Consider the following 20318-nt stretch of genomic DNA (forward strand, 5'->3'; position numbering starts at 1 on the left):
TTAAACAACAAATGACCATATCCATTAGCAGTGGAAATACAGAGCATAAAATCCCAGGTTCCCAGGAATGATGAGCACTTCTTGTGCTCATCCCATGTACTTACACCTCACCAGCTTCAGGCCAACACAGGCAAGGGTCCCTTCTTCATGAACAAGCCTCATGTTTTAGTTTGGTTCCCTGATAGGCATTTTTTCTGCAAGAAGTCAATATCCTCCAGCCACAGTCAAATCTTTTGTTAGTCTGTCATGGGATTTTCCATTAACACAAAGCATTTTTTGTAGGTTCACAGCCACAGCAAAAATAGCAAAATGTATGGCTTTGGTATTAACCTTTAACTCAGCTTTGCAAAGAGATGGCAATCATGAATTATTCTTCTCCTTCAGATGCAGACATTTCCCCACTAAGCTAACTGTACTCTGCACACAGTAAACATGCCCAGTCTCAAATTCTCACAGGATGACTCCACATTTACTGCAATATTTTCACAATACACAACATGTCCTTCCTCAGTTCATGTCTGGACAAGCTTGTAACGTGTCCTTATATCTGTTCTTTACAAATATAAGGACACATCACAGTTTTTTACTTTCCATTGTCTGCTCAGGGAGTCCTAGCACTGATCCTTACACCAGAGGATGCAGATGGGGCCTGGACCAGCCTCTGGCAGAAGAAGGCTCCTTGCCTGCTGTCCTGCTCATGCATAGCAAACTGACCTGGGGCACTGCATGTCCTACATGTTTCTGTGGCTTCACTTTCAATATAGGACTCAACACAGTTGTACATTTAAAAAAATGATGGTGAAAAACCAGCCAAATATTGTAAAACAGAAGGAGGAAAAAAAAAAGAGCTTGAATACTTGACTCGTAACTAATAGGATTCTTCACCCATTGTATTTAGAGTAATTATCTTTGAAATGCCTGGGGAATTGAAGGAAGATTTTTTCACCTGATGTGACAGATGATGTGGTAGGTGATATAATGCTTTTTCTATAAGCTACACATTTCTGAGGTCTCCCACAGATATTCTACCAATCATGCCTCAGTCTATTTAACCTTCATTAGTGCAGTCATGACCCCTCAAGAAAGTAGAAGAGATTGAAGAAAATTGTTCAATCTTAATTTTATGAATGACTTTAGTTGTGGAATCTTTTATCAGACAAGAATACTTTCTTGTGAAGAGCACTCCTAGGTAATGCAGGCACCATAAAAGAATACTGTGCTGTATTTTCAATTTTATTAGTGATTCTCTGTGAATCAGTATTTCAAACTGGAAAATTAGTTTAAAAACCTTTGAAAAGTAACAACATTAGTTTCTCTTGGTGAATAACATATAGAATTTTTGGTTTTTTAATAACTTGTAAAAGGAAGGTTTAGAATTTTATAGCAAGAACAATATCTGCTGCATTAATCAAACTTAGTCAAAATACAAATCTAGAATTCTGCTATGGTTGCCATAAATTACCTCAGATGTATACAGATGTAAATCAGAACAGAATCAGAGTATTATACATTATTCCTTCTTTGTTACATAATTTTCAAGCCTTTTTCAAGCTCTTCTTTATAAATCTGTGCAGATCCTTGGTACCTGTCAGCTCCTGACTGTAGTGTGTCCCTTGGGCATCTAAGTACAACAAATATTATACCAATTTCTAGTAGGCAAAAGTCTGTACAACATTTTGTCTGGCTACATACATACATACAGAAAGCTCTTCTATATTCCAGATGTTTGAGCACATGGGAAAAAAGACTTGGTGAACTGGAATCTTTTAATGCAATTTTTCTGTGACAAGCTCTCCAGCTGTCTACTTCACTGAGGATTTTGACAATTCCCAAATTGTCATTCACAGACCTGTCTACAGCAGCAAAGCCAGTGCTGAACAGGATATTTCTGATACTGGGTAGGAACAGTCTGGGAAATGAGCTGTGTGCTTGTGCTGCATCTTACCCTGCTGATGGGCAGCCTACAAAGGTAGGGAACTCCCATTCAGAGAACACAGCAATGAGAGAATTGCTTGTGCTCTATTTTTGCAGTAATATCATGTTTTGACATTTAAACTTTCCATTTGATTCATGAGCTTTTTCTGATGTTCTAGAAAATGTTGGGTAAAAGGTTATTCTTAGTAGCATAACTTTCATGTCTAGCTTTATCACTATTAATTCAGATCAATACCTGATTTTCTGGTAATTACTATTTTCCATAGTAATAATATTATTACCAATATTAATATTAACAGTAACAATTCAGCAGACCTCCTACAAACATGGCTGTCCATTTTATCAAAACAGCTAAAACTTTTCTTTAGAAAATTTTAAAAATTATGTTAGAATTTTTCTTTTGTGCTTCCTAGATAAATCTGCTCTAGTTTTTCTCTTGAACATTTCTGTTCTGGACCCTAATATATTTAATGAGATTTTAGATGTCCTTGAGAGCCATGTTATCAAAACTGATACAGACAGATTTCATAAGTTGAGTCTTTTTAGAGAGAAGGTTTTTTGAGAAAACTTGAGTTCTTCCATCTCTGCATTTTCCTCTTCATTACTGAATCCTTTCTTTTACTCTGCCTAGAGTGAGAGTTTAGCTGAAAATGATGTTTTGAAATACAGGCTGTCTTGCTCTTTCTTTTCAATACAATACTACTGGGAATCATATTAGAAAAAAAGAGCCCATGCCAAACTTGCTAAGACTCATGTGATAATATCACCTTCCTCAGAATTAACAGAAATCCAAGGCATTGATTCATTCAGGGTATCCTTGCCTAGCAGACAATGCACAAAACTGGCTCCTCTCTTTGTCCTTCCAAACCAGACAGTTCTGGGCAGGTTCCTCTCTCCCTTTCTGAAATGAAGTCTTTGCTTGTGAATGGTGCCTGACTGACAGCCCCAAAAGCTCCATTTTTCTGTACACAAGACACCAAACTTGCAGTCAAAGTTTGCAGTGTGAGATTCCCCTTAGGGACCCATGATCTGAGCCCACTCTGGCTCAGGAGCACTCTCCAGGCTGGACCAAGCACTGCCTCAGTTTGCAAGTCAGTATTTCCCTGGTGAATCTGACAGCTGAAATGCAGCTGTACAAAATCCATTAATTTTTATGATATGACAAGAGTATACCAGGAACTATGGTGAAACTACCAGTTGATTCACAGAGAGATGGGAATGGCTTCTCTGTTATGCTTAAAATCCTTTTAATCTAAGCCAAATCTTTGGTATATTATTTCTACATGAGTAATCCCCCTGGAACATAAGAAATACCATTTACCATCTCTGTTCTAGGCAACCAAAAAAATACATTTTTACTCTATTTTGATGATTATGATACAGAATTGTATCTCAAATTAGGGCATTTATGCACCTGCAGCAATTCTGGGCTCATATGGACTCATTTTCTTGTCTCCCCAAAAAGGCTGTTTGCTGCCAGAAGCTCATTTTAGACCCCTGGTAGAACAGAGTTCAACTAACCAAGTGTCACATGCCCTTTAAAACTGGTGGTTTTCAGGTGCCTCTGTGTGCCCCAGGCTTAATTCATCTCTTTGGAGACCTACACAACCAGTCCTTACCTGACAGGTACCTTTCTTTCACAAAAAGTGAAAACACCTGTGAAATTTAGTGAAAATAAATGAAAAACAGACATCCAAATCTGACTTCAGCAGTGAGGCAAAGCAGAAAATTAAAAAAAAAAAAAAAAAAAAAAAAGAAGGAGCTGAAAACAAGAGGAACTGTGCTAAAACTTCTTTTCACCAGGTTACAGCAAGAGGCATTATGAACTTTCATTCATTGTGTCCTGTTAGCAATGAACTAAAACGTGTGACTGTTTCCTACCTGCTCCTGCAGTCTCCCTGCTGGAAGGGATGGCCAGGATCCATGAGCTCCAGGCCAGCTCCTGTGGTCTGGATCACAGCCTCTGTCTGCAGACAGTAAAAAATTGTATGCTGTCATAGTCAATTTACAGATTTACCAAATCCTTGAGTAAAAATCTATACAACAGAAGTAGATCTATTATTAAATATAATGAATGGCATTATCTCATAAACTGCACAAGGAAGAATTTAAATCTAATTTTTCTGTATCCAGCTCTTCATCACCATTTTGGGAAGAGTTAAAAGCTACAAGTCTCCTACTGCCTGTTGTCTTTTAATCCTTTTATTCCCAAGTCACTCACTATAGCATCAAAGTACCATAAACCTAATGCTGTTTTATGTCCTTGCAGGAAGAAATCCTAAAAGCAGGAGGCACACTTGTTGCTCACACACCCCCCCTAAGCTTTTGTGCAAGCCTGTTCCCCTATTCCTAAATGCACACCAGCTCTCTTCATCTTCCCACTGTTAAACTCAGCACAAGGTGGGGCAGATGGCTGCATAATTCAACTATAACACAAAGCAAATATGTCTATTGTAGCCACAGAGAGAGGAAAAGCAATGTTAAAAGTAGCAGTTTCATTTATTAATTGTTTTGGTTTAAGATGGGGTTTATGAACTGAGTAGCTCAAATTAGGCTCCTGAGACAATTCAAACAGCATGGAGACTTTGAGGTGCTATGGGCAGGCAAGGGTGTTTGAATCCCTTGGACTGAGAACAATCACTTCAGAATGCTATTTATTTTGTAGTGTGCTTTGTGCTGAATTGCAGATGTCATTAAAAAAAGAACTTGAGATACAAGAGCCTTCTCTTTTTTGGGGTGCACAATGCAAGGCACAGCAGCTCCCCTGGGATGCCAGCATAACTGGGGCGTGCTTTAAAAAACCTAATTGCAACTGCTCCATACAAGGGCCTGCAAATGTATCCCCTCAAATTTACTTACTTGTTCTTCCTTCTCCTTCTGTAACCACCCCCCAGCATCCACATCTCTGTAAACAGAAAATGGAGCAGGTCAGAAAAAGTTGTACAATGAAACATTTCCCAGAACACCAGGCTCCGTGCAGAGCTTTGCACTGATTGGCAAACAAGTCACTGGAGGCAATGTAAGAAGAGAGCACCGTGCTTCCTTCCTAGCTAAACATTGCATGAAGATGTAACAAGCCAGTCTCAGGTAACCTCTCCCTTAAAACAAGCCCAAAGGATAAAAGCACTGAGTACAGTATTTATCAGTGTACATAGATGCGGTGGGGGAGGAGGAAACTGCAGTCATCAAAATTCTGTTATTCAGCAGGAATCAAGATGAGATCCAGGCTATGAGACATGGCGGTCAGAAAGCAGAAAGTGCCACCAGATCCTTCAGAAGGTATTTGGGAAACAAGTACCTTAAAGTTATCCTGAAGAATCATTAGCCTGGATGGGGAATACCAACTTTTGAAGAAACATTAACTTTTGAGGGAAAAATAAATACCTTGTGAGAAATGAAGACCCAGTCTACTATAGTCCTTTCTCCAGCACTGTTTTCACTCTGACTGCCCAATATTCTGCCTCCCTACAGCAATCTTGAATGGTCACCTGGGTATTTTCTGTCCCAAGTGAATGTGAAGTGTTGCTGTCTGGCATCGCTTTATTTTCAAAACCAGTTGCATTTTTGTACCAAGGAAACAAAGAGCATCACCTTGGCTTACATTTTTTTTCATCTAATATCTACAGAAATGATATGATTATTATTATTATATTTGAATACCCTGCATTTTCATAATTTTCCTAAATGTGAATTTCTTCCAAATTAAAAAAAGATACTTAATTCATAATGCATAAAGAATCTTTTAATCGTCACTCCTGAGCATATTTTAATAAGCCAATTTAGTCACTAGGCAGTATTATGATTATATTTCAGAGGCAATTACTAATTTACTGACCTTTTCTGTTATTAGAAAATCTTCAGATTGCTCATGATTTCCATTAATTTTTTCCATTATCTTTACTCAAAAAATATCTTCTGCAACTTACAAAGAGCACTCTCTGTCTATATGACAAATTTCCTTGAGAATATTTAAAATTCCATATCCAAAACAGGCTGGGTGAAGCATCATTGCTGCCCCGAATGAATTATTTTAAATCAGGAAGATGGGTTAAAGAAGTGACAGGGTGATTTCTGTTAGAAATAAATTAAAATAAGCAAATTTAAAGGAACAACAGATGACATTAAAAATTTTCCTTTCTGAGTTGCAGAAACCTCATCCTTATATCTAAGGGGAAAACAGGATACTGCAAAGTTTATTGGCTTGCTGAAGATTTTGAAGTTATTTCATCTTATGATAGTCACAAAATATAACTGTAAATGGGGTAAAAAAGATAAATAGAGCATTTGCATTTAAATCCTTCACTGTTTTCTTTGCCTTTATGTTTTGACTTAGAGCACCTGGCTTGGCAACTCCATCTCCCTTTGCTGATCTCTGAAAACATTTCTAGTTCAAATATCCAAACATCTGAGCCAGACACTGAGTTCTCAGACTCATTGTGGGAGTGTTTGGTGAAATCAAGTACAAACATATGTTAAAATAACAACATAAAACTCAGAAAATGCTTGATATTATTTACCTAGCTCTCTGTTCCAAATGGAACACAGCAAAACTATAATCTGATACCTTCAGAATATTAGAAAAGTGTTGAATTCTCGAGCTCCCAGTACAGGTTGTTGTTAATTTTTTAACTTGCCCTCTATACGTTCTCATTCCCCAGGCAAGGAAAGAATGATGCAGTCAGAATTAGAACAAAAATTTCCCAAACATCTGTTGATCATAAAAACTAAACAAAACAAAATCTCTTCAATCAGATTCATAATATTGTAACTCAGCTTCCTGCCCTTTTGAAAGTTCCTTTTATTCATAAATATCCATCCTTTTTTTTAAGGAAAAATAAGCAGATAGACATTCCAGGCAGAAGCAGCATAGTGTACACATCTACATTTTAACCTCTGTGCTCTTTGCCACGTGGTTGATCAGTATTATTTTTTTACTGCCTGATATAAATACTGTATTAAATAATTAGCGAGGAAAAAAAAATCACTCTCTTTTTCTCCTTGCATGTTTTAAGCTCCTAATGAAAATCTAACAGAAGGTAGAACAAGGTACTACAATTGCATGTTCATATCTTTTCTGTAACAGACATCCCATTCTTCTCTTGCATCCCACTATGAGCAGTTCATCTGAGCATAAAGGAATGGCATACATTTCTCTGTTTGTCAAAGGAACTCCATTTACATTTCCATGGTGACATACACAGCTCTGTTCTTTGTTACTCAGGAGTAAAATGTGCAGGATCTCTGCCACATACTAGAAATGCCAGTACATGCAATTTTAATTGCAAGAAGTCCTTCTCTCCTTTAATTCTATTATTTTGGGTTTGCTCACTTGCCAACTGTCTTGGCATTACTGACTGCCTCACAACACCCAACTTCTAACTGAGAGGGCAGGAAGCACAGCCTTTTCCTAAGCATTTGGTACAGATCCAAATCCTGCCATTCTCTCTTTTTACTAAATTCTTGTTCTCACACAATTCCCATTAACTGATGTGAGAATTTAGACCGCATAAACACGGAGCCAGGTTGTTCAGCCCCAGCCCAGCATCTGTAAAGTGCAGAGCTCCAGTTGTCATCAATAGGTCTGTGTAAGAGAGCAGGAGCCCCTGCACCTGAGCACTGCCTGCAGAATCAGCCTTCAGCAGCTCAATCACTGCCTTCCCCCGGAAAGAAAATTTTCCATCCTTTGACCTGACATGTTCGATTATGCAGACCTGTGGAGTGGAAATAGGAGAGACATTGCAAATACAGAATCTATTTCTGCTTCTCAATAAGAAATCATCATATTTCTCCACTGGGGCGGTAAGATCTATGGACAATAAAATGTTGTTGGCTTTACTTTTCATGCCTCTCTCAAGTTACAGACTACAGAAAAATTCTTGGGGCAGATTCTCACCTTGCAGAGCCAGCACATCCCAAAAAGAATTCAACCTACTCTTTTTTATGTTTCATCATGATAATTCTTTTCAGTACAGCTTTTCATCTTCCTTACAAGGCAAATGCAATAGTCCCTTTCTCTAACAAGGCCCCATCACTTTTCTGCAGTTTCAGAGGAAGTGAAACCTGGTTCCTGTTGCCTGTCTCAAAACTAAATCAATCATGTGCACATTTTAAAATGAGTTTTGAAGAAATACCCCAAGGCAAAGCAGAAAGAATGTAAAATACCATAAAATAAATATTTAAAAAGCTAAATAAGACAAATGGATTTTTCATTTTGACCTAAAAATAGAAAACGTAAAAAGAATCACGTTTCACAGCTGTGGAGACCAATGAATAAATGGATAGGGTCCATTAGGTACTGTCCATACATGTGGATGAGCTAAAAGGCTTTTAGAAACTGAAAAATGTCTCTTGTTTAAGTGTTCAAAAGGCAGAACCAAGAGATGCAAACCCTTGTAAGCTGGGATCAAACTTTAAAGTCAAATCTTTTATTATAGCAGGTCAATTAGGTTCTTTTCAAACCAGGCTAATACAATAGAAAAAATTTCATCTGTGAAGCTATTTTCAGGACCTGATAAGGCTCTGCTCAAAGGTAACATCAAAGTCTGGATGTTGGAATATTCACAAATAAAAGAAACCCAGACACAATCAAATCAAGATAAAAGTTTCAGCAACTACTTTGAAAAAAGTCGTCTGCTTCTCAAAAACTGAAATACAGCAATACAGTTAAAAAAAAAATTCCACAGCCACTGTATAAATGTAATCCTATCCCCACTGTCCCTGAAGAATCAGTTCTTATCCCACAGTCTCTCTCAGGATGGGGTTTTGTCTCCCTTTTCAAACTGTTTAGCTTTATTTTCCCTCAAGTTATGTTAAACTTCTGGTCTCCTGGCTGTGTTGCTGGAAGTGTCTATTTTAGTCAGTAAAAACAGTAAAATAAAACCACTGTGACTATCCCAGGTAATGCAGATATATCCTGGGTTACAAAGTTACATTTAAAAAGTGCTGTAATCCTCTCTGGAGCTCTGTGACCAGTGTGGAGAAGAGATCAGTAACATTCTTAAAGCACAGTTTATTTAGGAATAGTACACAAACACAAGGAGTTTATAACAATGGCTGCCTTTTCCTGGGCTTGTTTAACCCATCTGAGTCTACTCAAGAGGCAAAAACCATCAAAATGAATGTTCTTCAGGCTATTCTTTACTGTTTTGCAAGTAACTGTAAAGATGCAGTTATTTTGAGCCATTGATTTTGTTGTTGCTTGTTTTTTTCTAAAAAGGAAAGCAAAACTTCTAGCAGATTCACTACACACAGATGTATGGGGTTTAAAATAAGAGTGGAGTTTTTACGCTCATACCTAATCGGACATTTATTTTTAAACAATTTCTTGTTGCTATTTTCTATTTAAATGTATTTCCATTCCTACTGGATAGGGAACTTGTTCCTTTCTTTTCAGACATCAAAGGTGTTGCCACTCCTGTCTGTTCTGCCTATGCCTCCTGGTTCTGCTTTTGCCTCTGGCTCAGTCCTGTGATTCCTGTGTCCAACATTATATCAATCCTTAGAGCTGTTAAATCTCTACAGAAAGTGCCAGGTCCCCAAGCAGGCCCTCTCATACAAATCTCAAGCTGTGCTGAACAGCTTCATTCTTTCTGTGATATCTCTGCCACAATTTTCACTGTCATCCAAAATGTGTAACAAAGTTCTTCACTAGAGAATTTCAACTGTACAGTTCCTAAAAAGGATATATCAATATTATGAAATTTCCTTTCTTCCTGAATATGAAAAGGTAACAATTTTTGAACTTCCCATGGATTAAATAAATTTACAAGAATATTTTAGAGAAATGTCAAATTATTATGTAGAAACAGAAAAATGAAATGAAGGTTGCTTTTAAAGCTAATTTTTTCTATTATGATCGCAATTACTGATAAAGCAAATAGATTACTCTGAAATGCTCCAATAAACTTAAATCCAAAAAAAATGTTGCAGTGGTAAAATGCTGCATCATTTTTTTCCTTTTTTTCACCCAGTTTTAATCTTGATCAGGGGCAGTACTGTGCTAGAATTGAGAGATACCTGATGGATGTTCTCAATTATATCCAATACCTGTGGCTACAACAGGCCACACTGACAGTCAGGAATAATCAGCATTTAAAGATGCCTGGATGCAAGAAAGAAATGCATTACACCTTCTGAAGCAGTGACACAATGGATGATCATACTTGTACTTATTGCAGGGATCCTCAAGCATCTGCTTAAACAGGAGTCATGCAAAGCCACCTTTATTTTGGGTATTGCAAATATTGGCTCTCTAAATGGTCATGAATAGACTAAATATTGCAGTACCTTAGATTTTATGACTTGGCAAGAAGCTAAGTAGAATGGAAAGCTGTAAAAATAAAAACTTTCAGCTCCACTAAGCTGAAAACTGGTATCTAAGATATCAGAATATAGCTGCTGGTTCACATAACTAAAAACTTCACCCTCCCAAAGGGTTCTTCCACCTCTCCCCACCCTGACTTGACTAAAGCTGATATGATGCCAAGGGAAGTGACTGTTAGGGATGTGTGTTATCAGTCCTCTGAAGTGACTCAGCTCTACATCTTTTAATCAAACCTTGATTTTTTCAATTTCTAATTTCTTCCAGAAAAGACTCTGAACAGAAGGTCACAGCCTCAGGCCTATTGAAGGTAGGATAGAAATAATGACTGTAGGAAAAGCACTTCTGTAGGGATTTATCAAGAGTTGCAATTACTCTCATCATGAGAGACATGCCCGTTTGCAAGGGTAGAAGGGTTCCTGAATATTCAGGCACTGTTGTGGCTGAAGGTTAAACCTGGTCAAGGATATTTGCTAGGTTATATTTCCACTAGAACAATTTCTGAAGTTTGATGTGGAATGTGTGCCCTGGAAAAAATAGCAGGAAAACCCCAAGTAGTAAATAGCTGTGTGGCTGAGGCACCTAGATGAGACTCAGACCATTCCTCTGCTTTGGATTATGTAGAGCAGGGATAATATTCCAGGTAAGTACCCTAACCAGCCACATGGGACAGTTGCCAATCTTTTACTCTATAAATATGTATTAGTTCAGAGAAAGAAGGATGGACACAATAGGTGGTGGTTAGAGCAGAAGTAAGTCAGGGGATCAAATAAAACCCTGCTCTCAGACATTATTTTTTTCTCCAGTCAGAACTAAATGCAAACTGTGATCGCCCCAGCCAAAGAATGACCTGAATTGGAGCAAGAACTAAAACCTGTAGAGGTTTGACAATGCAGGAAATATACAGAATGGACATAACCCCTGCTCTTGGTGGAGTCCCACGTGCCCTGCACCACAGAGACAGCCAGAAAATCCAGTACAGACAAAGCCAGGATAGCTGGATTTCCCACCTGCTAACAGATGTGCCCTGGGAATGACAGAGGCCAGCAGGGGCAGGGCCTGAGAGGCCTCCACGCTGGCTGCTGCTCTGTCCTGAGTGCTCTGGCCTGCTCTGGCCTGCAGAGAACCTGCGATGTGAGCAGTTGTTACACTGGATTACACTCGCCTTTGCTACTCTACCTGCTAAGCCAAGAGGAGTTTAATAAATACAAATAACTAGCCCAACAAGTTTTTAAAGTATCCTATGTGAAAACTGGATTTAAACAATAAGAAAGAAAAGGGATTTGATTACTGAGGAATGCAAGTTCCATATAATCAATAATCCATATAAAAAGAGAGAGGAAAAATATTTCAAGGCCATTTTTTGTTTATCAGAAAATTAGAAAATGTGAGGCCACCTACAGAAAACATAACAGCAGTTATCAGAACAGTTTATTGTGCACAACAATTTAAAATGTGTCTCTAACATTATTTAAGCTATAAAGGAAAGAGAGCTTCTAACATCAGATAGTTGACAGCAGTGGAAGTAATAAAAAGCAGAGTCAGAAGATCATTACTGATATAAAGAAGGGTACTTTTCAAGACTGATTCTACTGATTCTATAGCTCTTTTTCTTTTTTTTATGAACATTTAAGATAGGCTAACTACAGCTGTATAATGAATATATCCTTCCAATTGAAAAGTCAATATTTAACATCCATTATGTTCTGCTCTTTAGGACATGGTCCATTTAGACATCAGTGTTTTAAATCAAATTAGCCCCAAAACTATATGGAAGAAACACTGAGTATGTGTCATGAATCAAAAGCCCATGTTTTACTACAATAGAGCAATAACAACACAGACGTCAGATCAGTGTATTTTCACACTGGGTCTATCTTAAAAAGAGTGACATAAGTTCCTTTGCAATAACCCAGAAAAACTTTTGTTTTCCTATTTCACAAATATTTTGAAGACTGCAATTTAATAGTTCCAGGCTACTTAATGCTTTGTCATTATGACAAACTTTGCGTTTGTTAGTTGATAATAATTTAGCAACTGTTTCATCCCAGATTTCTCCCACTGTCCCTTCCAAATTATGGATAACAGTGGCTCCATATTTTTATTTTGTAAATTTAACACCCTAATTGAAATTAGCTATGATTTGAGTTATGACTATTAGGTCTCTAATAATACCATAGAGTCTAATTCTGATGTTGCCCATGTGTAGCTTTTAAAGTGGATTTAGATCAACAGGACAAAACATTTTATTGCTGAGACAATGAAAGCATGTTAATTGAGTTCTGTAACACCATATTGAGGAAGAAAATATTCTTATTCCTGTTTACACATGAGCAAACAGACATGGACAGATAAAGAACTTCCTTGAGCTGGTCTCAGTTCTCTTCAAGCTGTTTAAAAATCAAAAAAGTTATCATTAAGTTCTTCCAGACAACATATTCAGTATGGAAATTTATTACTGATTTTATGCAATTATCCTGCAACTCCCATTTTCTTTGTTGATATTCTATATTAAAGCACAGAAATATTTGATCAGCATATACCATGCCAAATGTTTATCTGATTTTTCTTCTAAATAAAATTTCATCTTTAAAATTACTAGAAGATCCTTTTCCCTCTGACCTTAAATATTTTTTTTAATAGAAACATGGAGAGCTTTGACCTCATTGAACAGGGGAGGAAAGAGACAAGGCAGTGGTAAGGCACACAACTGAAGTTTTAGTCAATGCTTTTGAGGGTAAAAGCACAATACCATGCGTGTAAAATAAGAGTAAGAAATAGATCCTTGTTTGGTGGGCTGACCTTGGCTGAATGCCAGGTACCCACCAAGCCACTCTATCACCCCCTCCTCAGCAGGAGTGGGGGGAGAAAATAATATGGAAAAAAACCCCTTGTGAGTCAAGATAAAGGCAGTTTAATAAAGCAAAAGCAAAGGTCATGTGTGGAAGCAAATGAAAACAAAAGATTTATTCTCTGCTTCTCATCAGCAGGCAATGTCCAGCCACTTCCCAGGAAGCAGGGCTGCAGTATGCACTAAATCCAAGTGATCATGAACAGACTACAGAAATTAGAGGGTGTAAAAGAATATGAAGCCATCTAGCTGTAAGTATCTATCAGATAATTATACAAAGCATCAATTATTTTTCAAGATTGTGAAGCCTGGAAAGTGTATTTATGTCTTTCCTGCATGCCAATGACACCAGAGATGATGTATATGATTAATGTTACTATGCTATTTTGACCACAAATGGCATTCAGCAGTTGCAGTAATAATTTCTCAGAGAAATGGCATGAGCTAAATATTAACAGAAGACAGAAAATCAAAATTTGAGAAACCAGTCCAAATCCCAAGTGAGGCGGAAAAGGCCACAGATACCTGAATCATGAAGAAAGAAGTTTGATAAATGGAAAACAGAGACATCAGGTAGAGCAACTGTTTGCCTGCCCCCTACCAGGTACTCTGTGATTTGGTGCAAATTAGACAATCCATAAAATTTTACCCAGCCTGCACCGGATTTACACAGTTGACTCTCATGAATTCAAGGCAATCAAATTAAATAACCAGGCACATGAAGCCCTCCCATGTGTATAAGTTTTCTGCCCAAACAACTCCTGCTTTACAGTATATTTGTATTGCAAGAATGAGAGCTGATTCCATCAAGCCAGGAGACAGTCCCTGCCTGGCAGCAGGTGAAATAAACAGCACATCCATGCTGCAGGTGTGAGATGTGATTCCATCAACCTGGGAGACAATCCCCACCTGTCATCAGCTGATGTATATGGCTCCCTCTGTGCTTCCTCCAGTAAATCTCTTGGTGCCCATGACATTGCCAGACAATGGCTGCATTCTGGTTATTTTCCACTGCAGCTGAGCTTCTGACACCCTGCAGAAAGGCAGATAACCTTTAAAGTAGCATTATCTGCACCAGACCCCCAGTGCCAAGCTGAACTTACTTATGACACAGGGATAAATTAAACTCACTAGATTTAGAGAATTACTTCTGAGCTTTTCCAATGAGCAATCAGATGTGGGAACTAAGACTTACTGATAAAATCAAATATATGAAGTTGCTGCAAAAGCTATTTCACTACCACCTTCTCAACTGCCAGTGAAATAAAAGGAATGGTATAGATTGGATTAAGAATCACTGCATTTAACCAGACTAGCCAAGCTCTCTTAATTCCAAAAGTAATTGCACTTATGTTCTAGCAAGCTGGGAACTGACCTTGAGTGCAAAGAAATATTCAGCAGAGGTTGATAGCCTCAGGAATGGATACAGGCACTGAAAACAAGGCAAATCACCAAAAGACAGCAAAGTAGTCTAACCTTTTTTATTTACAGAAACACGAAGAAGTAAATCTTAATTTTGTAGGGGGAGGGGGGAAAAAAGCAATAAATATCAATACAAGCACTGTGTGCTTGGCAGTATATTGAACCAAATGAATTAAGGGAAAGGAAATTTGAGCAGGAATCCCATTCTGCTGAGGGAAGGAGGAGACACAGAGGAGACAACCAGAGGGGAGAAAGAAAGGCCTGAGAGAGGGCTTTGCCTGGCTCTGAAAGCTGTCTTCATGCAGGGTCATTGATTTAAATCTACCACTGAGCCCTGGGCAGCTGGTAAATACCAGAGGTCAAGTAAAGAAAGGGAGAGAAATCTTCAGTTTCACACTGAGGAAACAAATACGAAGGAAAAAAGAACAGTATATTACAGTGATGAAGATTAAGTAACCCACTCAATTCTAATGTATGGCCCATTCTGCAAGAAGGAAAATTAACATAATGTGATAAACTGAGGAGATTCAACAAATCCTTAAATCTTTGTAAGAGTGGATGTTCCAAAGTATCAGAATAAATTTCAAAATCACCCATAATGAAAAGTATTAATGAGCGAAGAATCAAATCAGGAATCAGCTTAGGTCATTCAGTAACAAATCAAAATGAATAGCTGGTTGTGATAGAAAACCCAAAGGGCATGAGCTGAAAAGCATGCCAAAGGAATAACAGTTTAAAATGAAAAGCATGAAAAAAGCAGTAGCCAGAGCAGCTCAGGCAAACAGAGGAGGAGCGTTAAATTTGAGCAGACAGATCTCCACAGAGAGCACGCAGTACGAGGAGCGTCTCTTTTAGCTGGAACATACAGTGCTAATTTCTTTGGACTTGGAACGGGGAGAGAAAATTCAATTAAATTGGCTGAAAATTGGATGTGCCTTTAGTAGTGCTTCCAGGATGTTCCTGTTATTTCATGTACTTCAGTGACAACATTGCAGGTGTTGGACTCTAGGGGAATGTTCCAAAGAAATTACTTTTTGGTTTGAATTATGGTAAAAAAGAATCCTGAAGATTAAGTTATCCCCTTTATCATTGGGATTTTATCAAAATACAGTTTGTCCTGGACCCATGGTCACTTCCAACAGCAGAGGGCTCTTTGTCAGTCCCAGTCTGGCTGGAACTGATGCCCTTGAGCACCAACAACCTGCACTGCTAGTGACGGTGGACCCCAAAGTAAGCTGATAATCACAAACATCTCTGAGATGGATGGAACATTGTACAGATCTGACATTTTTCACACTCCACAGAAAATGCCCTCCTGAGCGATTAAGGACCAAATCTGCCATCTTCTTCCTAGAAGGAATATCAATCTACTCTGCTCTATCCACACCATGGGATGAATCCCCTTCCAACAGACACAATTATATTTCCACATCCAGGGAGCTATATTTGCCTCAGGCACTGCACTAAGAAAGTACAGCCATAAGATTGTTTCAAAACTGCATGTATTTTTAAAAAGAAAAGGTAAATATTTTGGTTGAGGAATCCTCCAAAACATCAAATTTCCTTAATTTTGATATACTTAGAGATAAAGAAGAAGCCCTTTAAAAGTTAAAGAAAAAAGTTTAAAAGCTAAAGTAAAAAGTAGGAGTTTCTCTTTAATCATCAGCAAATTTAAAGCCTGTTGCAGCAACTTCAGGTGCATTATTTTATTGAATAATTTTATTTATAAATAGTTGGCTGATTCAGGTTCATACTATTGAGAAATGTGTTCATAGTTGATGTAGTGAGGCTGCAGGTATCTTAACTGGTGTCTGCTGCGTTTCTGATTAACAATACTGGCAGATTTAGATAGTTAATTGGACAGTTTTGCCCATATTTGAGTAGGTACATTTGGAACTACTAATAAAAGTAGTAAAAACATCTCTGGTAAATATTATTTCCATTTTTAGCTTGATCTGCTGTGAAAAATCAGATTATTCTAAAACAATCCAACCCTATACAATTGAGTCTACAGAAAAATAGAGTACTATATGGGAAAAGAGAAAGACTATAGATCTGTTTCAAAGCAGCATTTTAAAAGCCATTTTAAAATTATATTTTTGTAGTAAGTGTTGGTATTTGGTAACAAATCCTTGCTCCAAGAGATAAAAGGTTCCCTAAGAGTACTTTAATTGAAACTTTTTATCAGAATGTTGCCTGAACCTTTGCTAAATGCTACTTTCTTGCTTCAATTCAAATTTTCTTAATCTTCATTTTCACGTTGAATATTGGTACACTGTCTGCCTCATTATGCTAAAGAAAGATGAAGTGAGCTATTAACATTCTGAACAGCCTACGAGATGTTATGATATAGAATGTCATTCATTTTTATGAGTTGGCTGTCAGTGTGTGCTGCAATAAAGTTATAATTTCTCACTGACAATATGTGATGTCTGGAGTTGCTGCACAATCCTTATTAAAATTTCAATAATTGTAAATCAAAGGAAAGCAAATACGACTTTTATGAAATGGTCGCTTCTGAAAGTCAAGGAGTGCAAAGTGGGGGAATGCAAACCCAGGAGATTATTCCTGTGCTGTTCCAAGCCATCACCACCACCCCACACTTTTCCTCCTCTGGCACAAGGCAGGGTGTGCTGAGCACCCAATATTACATTCTCAGGGGTGGCTCAGGCTGGGTTACAGTGATGGTGAAGCACTGCCTGTTTGTTGCTCCTAATTGACTCTACCTTTATGTGGCTCCGAGTGTCATCATGTTTATTGGAACAATTTATTATTATAGCTCTTCATCAGCAAAGTCAGGTGTCTCTGGAAGCAGTTACAAGTTATAATTGCCTGACAGTGAGGGAAGCCAGGAGAGATTTATGTTCATACATGGGTGAGCAAAGGTTTCAAAGCCTGTTTTCTCATAACTTTAAACTGTTGTGGAAAATATCAGGGATAGAATTATGGTATGGTGTTTTAAATGCCAAACTGTCTAGGACAATACACAGGAAAGTGAATTCTGAATTCAAAAGAAATGTTTTATATATATATATATATATATATATATATATATTGCTGTGTAATGACTGTGTCTTTATTTCTACTGCTGTTAGTTTTGTTTCAAATCAGAAATGTAAGAACTTTCTATCACTGTTCAAAACCTGCTGATCCTTCATTTTGAGCTTGACATAAGCTGGATGTTCAGAAGTTAAAATTGTAAAAAAATGCCCCTCAGAATAATAGCTTTTTGAAGTTATTACATACAGTCCAAAGTATTCCAGTCACTGAACCAATGAGGTCTTAATGTTGTTGGGCAATTGGACCTATTCTAGCACTTTTCCCTGCTATTTTCAGTTCCTTTCAAAGTAATTATTACTTGCAAATCAGTACATGACATGCTGAATAAATGCATTCATTTAATGTATGTAATCACTGTACATGGGATAGATAATTATATGGGTAGGTTTTGAAATTTTCTTCAGCAGATTTTAAGTACTGAAAATCAGTCAGACTCCTGGGGCTAGATATAGTTATGCTACAAAGGCTGTGTGCCCAGGAATGTTTGCACAGTGCAGTGATTATGCCAATAGGCAAAACATGCTTAGATACTCCAATACATAACATCACTCTATTTCTATTATTCTGACTATTTTTCATTATTCAAAAGTTAAGTCAAACACATTAATTTCATGATTGCATCTGACATGTTTAGTAAATTTTAACTAATAGCTTTATTTCTAACTCCACTCCTCTTCTAAACTGACTGACTCTGCTAAAATTTACAGCATAACAGCAACACTCACGTCACATATGATGGATATCCTTCACCGTCAGATTTCCAGTGTAGCAAAATCTCAGATGTACCTCCTCAACACAAAGCAGTCAGCAAGTGCTCATGCACAAACAAAAGTAAAGCTCTGCTTAAACATGAAGCTCAGGCTTTGTTCCTGCACAGAAATGCTTGTGCACAATCCCAGCCATGGTATTTGAAAAGGTGTCCCTTCAAGTCAGTAGCATACAAACACCCCAAATCATGCATGCCCGTTCTCCTAAACTTGATTTATCACCACAAATGTCTACCCTTTGCTAGAAATGCTTTATGGCTGGTAGCCTAAGTCAAAACCCAGCTGTCCACATCCATTAGAAAGCTCCCTGCTGGAAAAAAATAATGACTGATCAACTGAACCATGGGAAGTAACTTCTAAAAGTATTTACTTATTGTTATGCCTCCTCATACACACAGACTAGCACATAGTGGGATTCTGTCTCACAAACCAGGACAAAGTGAGAAAGAGGGATACAGAATTTTATACTGGGGCCAGACTTTCACCTAAAGAGATGAGGTACATGACTCAGGATGACTCAGTACCAGTAAGAAATATTCTGTTTTAAAGAGGTCAGCTGAAGACAACTGGTTTAAAGAAGGATAAGGCAACTCCAGCCTCCAGAAATACTTCAGCTGATACAGTAATGTTTGCAGATGTCTTTAGAAGGACAAGTTTCAGTGGAAGTCAGAGGATCAAATCCACCAAAAACAGCTGGGAAGCTAAACATATGCTCTGATCTCTGATATATCTGGTAAATCATCATGTGAAGCAATAGGCCTGAAAGTCCACTCTAATTACCAGTGATCCAGTGAATGAACAGACAATCTCTAATGCAGAATGATGCACTGGTGATTGTAGCAACTGATATTTTGATATCTAGCTACACAGAGACTGCATAAGTTGTCCAAAACATCTGATACAGAATAGCAAATATTCTTATGATTTCTGTTTATGCTGGTTCTTGAAAAATGTTTTCAGACAATATTTTAGAAACTTTATTGCTGTCATAGTACTGTTTGTCACAGCACTTTTCAAATAGATTTGTTTATTTACTGTGCAAAATGTCAGCAACAACAATTTTTTTAAACCATAAAAAATATCTGAAATATTTTTCCTGTTTATTAGCATGTAATTATTTTAGGGTCTGATATTTTGTGAATAGCCAAGATTAGAAACACATGCTTCTACATGGTGCATACTTCAAAACATGTAACTGGAAATCCTGTATTTTCAGCTGTCTTATGGAATATAGGAAGTGTGTCAAACCCAGGTGTTAGTCAGGATATTCAATTTAGGATCTGTCACAGTTCTGGAAAAGGGAAAGATGTGTCTGTCTTAGATGTGTGGCATGCATAATTTGGTGGGAAAATTATATATTTTCATGTCATGGTAGGTACTGTTTCACGATTATATCATTTGTTTGGAAGTCTGAAATATTAGCCATGGAAGCAGCTAAGCCATAAGGCTTAAGGGGAAAGATTTTGTTCCAGGTCTCTATACATTATGTCATGGCTATTTGAATTAAGGCAATTATACCTGGGAAATATATGTGTATCATATATATGCATTTATTTATTAATTTAACCAAAAGACTTCCTGTCTGCCTTCAAAATTGATCACAACTTTACAGTGGAATTCATTTGGTGCAGGATGACTTATTTAACAGCAAAGTTACTTGGGCACAATGCAGACACTTTACATTCACTTGGTAAAAGCCATCAGTTTGTACAGCTGCGCACACCAAAACAGAGAGGAAGCTTTTGCTTTGTAATTCTGTAATTCTCAGTCCTTCCCCTGTGCCTCTCTGCTCCCTGCACAAACCATCTTCCAGACAAAGCTTGGACAGATCTGAGTGAAGACCTCAGCAAACATCACAGCACCAGCAAGTGACACCAGGAACATGGTACTGCGTAATTTTTCTTTGTTCCTCAACCTATTTTGCCATAATTGATTTGATCGTCAATCTGTAAATGTTTGTATA

The 20318-nt window shown here is 37.6% G+C and overlaps 2 protein-coding genes across 3 annotated transcripts in view; one reads left to right on the forward strand and one right to left on the reverse strand.

Moving 5' to 3' along the window:
- The window catches only part of SEMA6D (semaphorin 6D), a 244535-nt gene that overhangs the window by 221007 nt on the left and 3210 nt on the right, over window positions 1-20318 (reverse strand). The window contains exons 2-3 of the mRNA XM_074549336.1: window positions 4795-4840; window positions 3817-3902 (exon numbers count right to left, since the gene is read on the reverse strand). The gene's annotated coding sequence lies outside the window, so the exon portion shown is untranslated. The remainder of the gene's footprint in view (window positions 1-3816; window positions 3903-4794; window positions 4841-20318) is intronic.
- The window catches only part of DMXL2 (Dmx like 2), a 419496-nt gene that overhangs the window by 13076 nt on the left and 386102 nt on the right, over window positions 1-20318 (forward strand). The gene's annotated exons all lie outside the window — the stretch shown is intronic.

This window comes from Zonotrichia albicollis, chromosome 11, assembly GCF_047830755.1.
Source record: "Zonotrichia albicollis isolate bZonAlb1 chromosome 11, bZonAlb1.hap1, whole genome shotgun sequence".
NCBI classification, from domain to species: domain Eukaryota; kingdom Metazoa; phylum Chordata; class Aves; order Passeriformes; family Passerellidae; genus Zonotrichia; species Zonotrichia albicollis.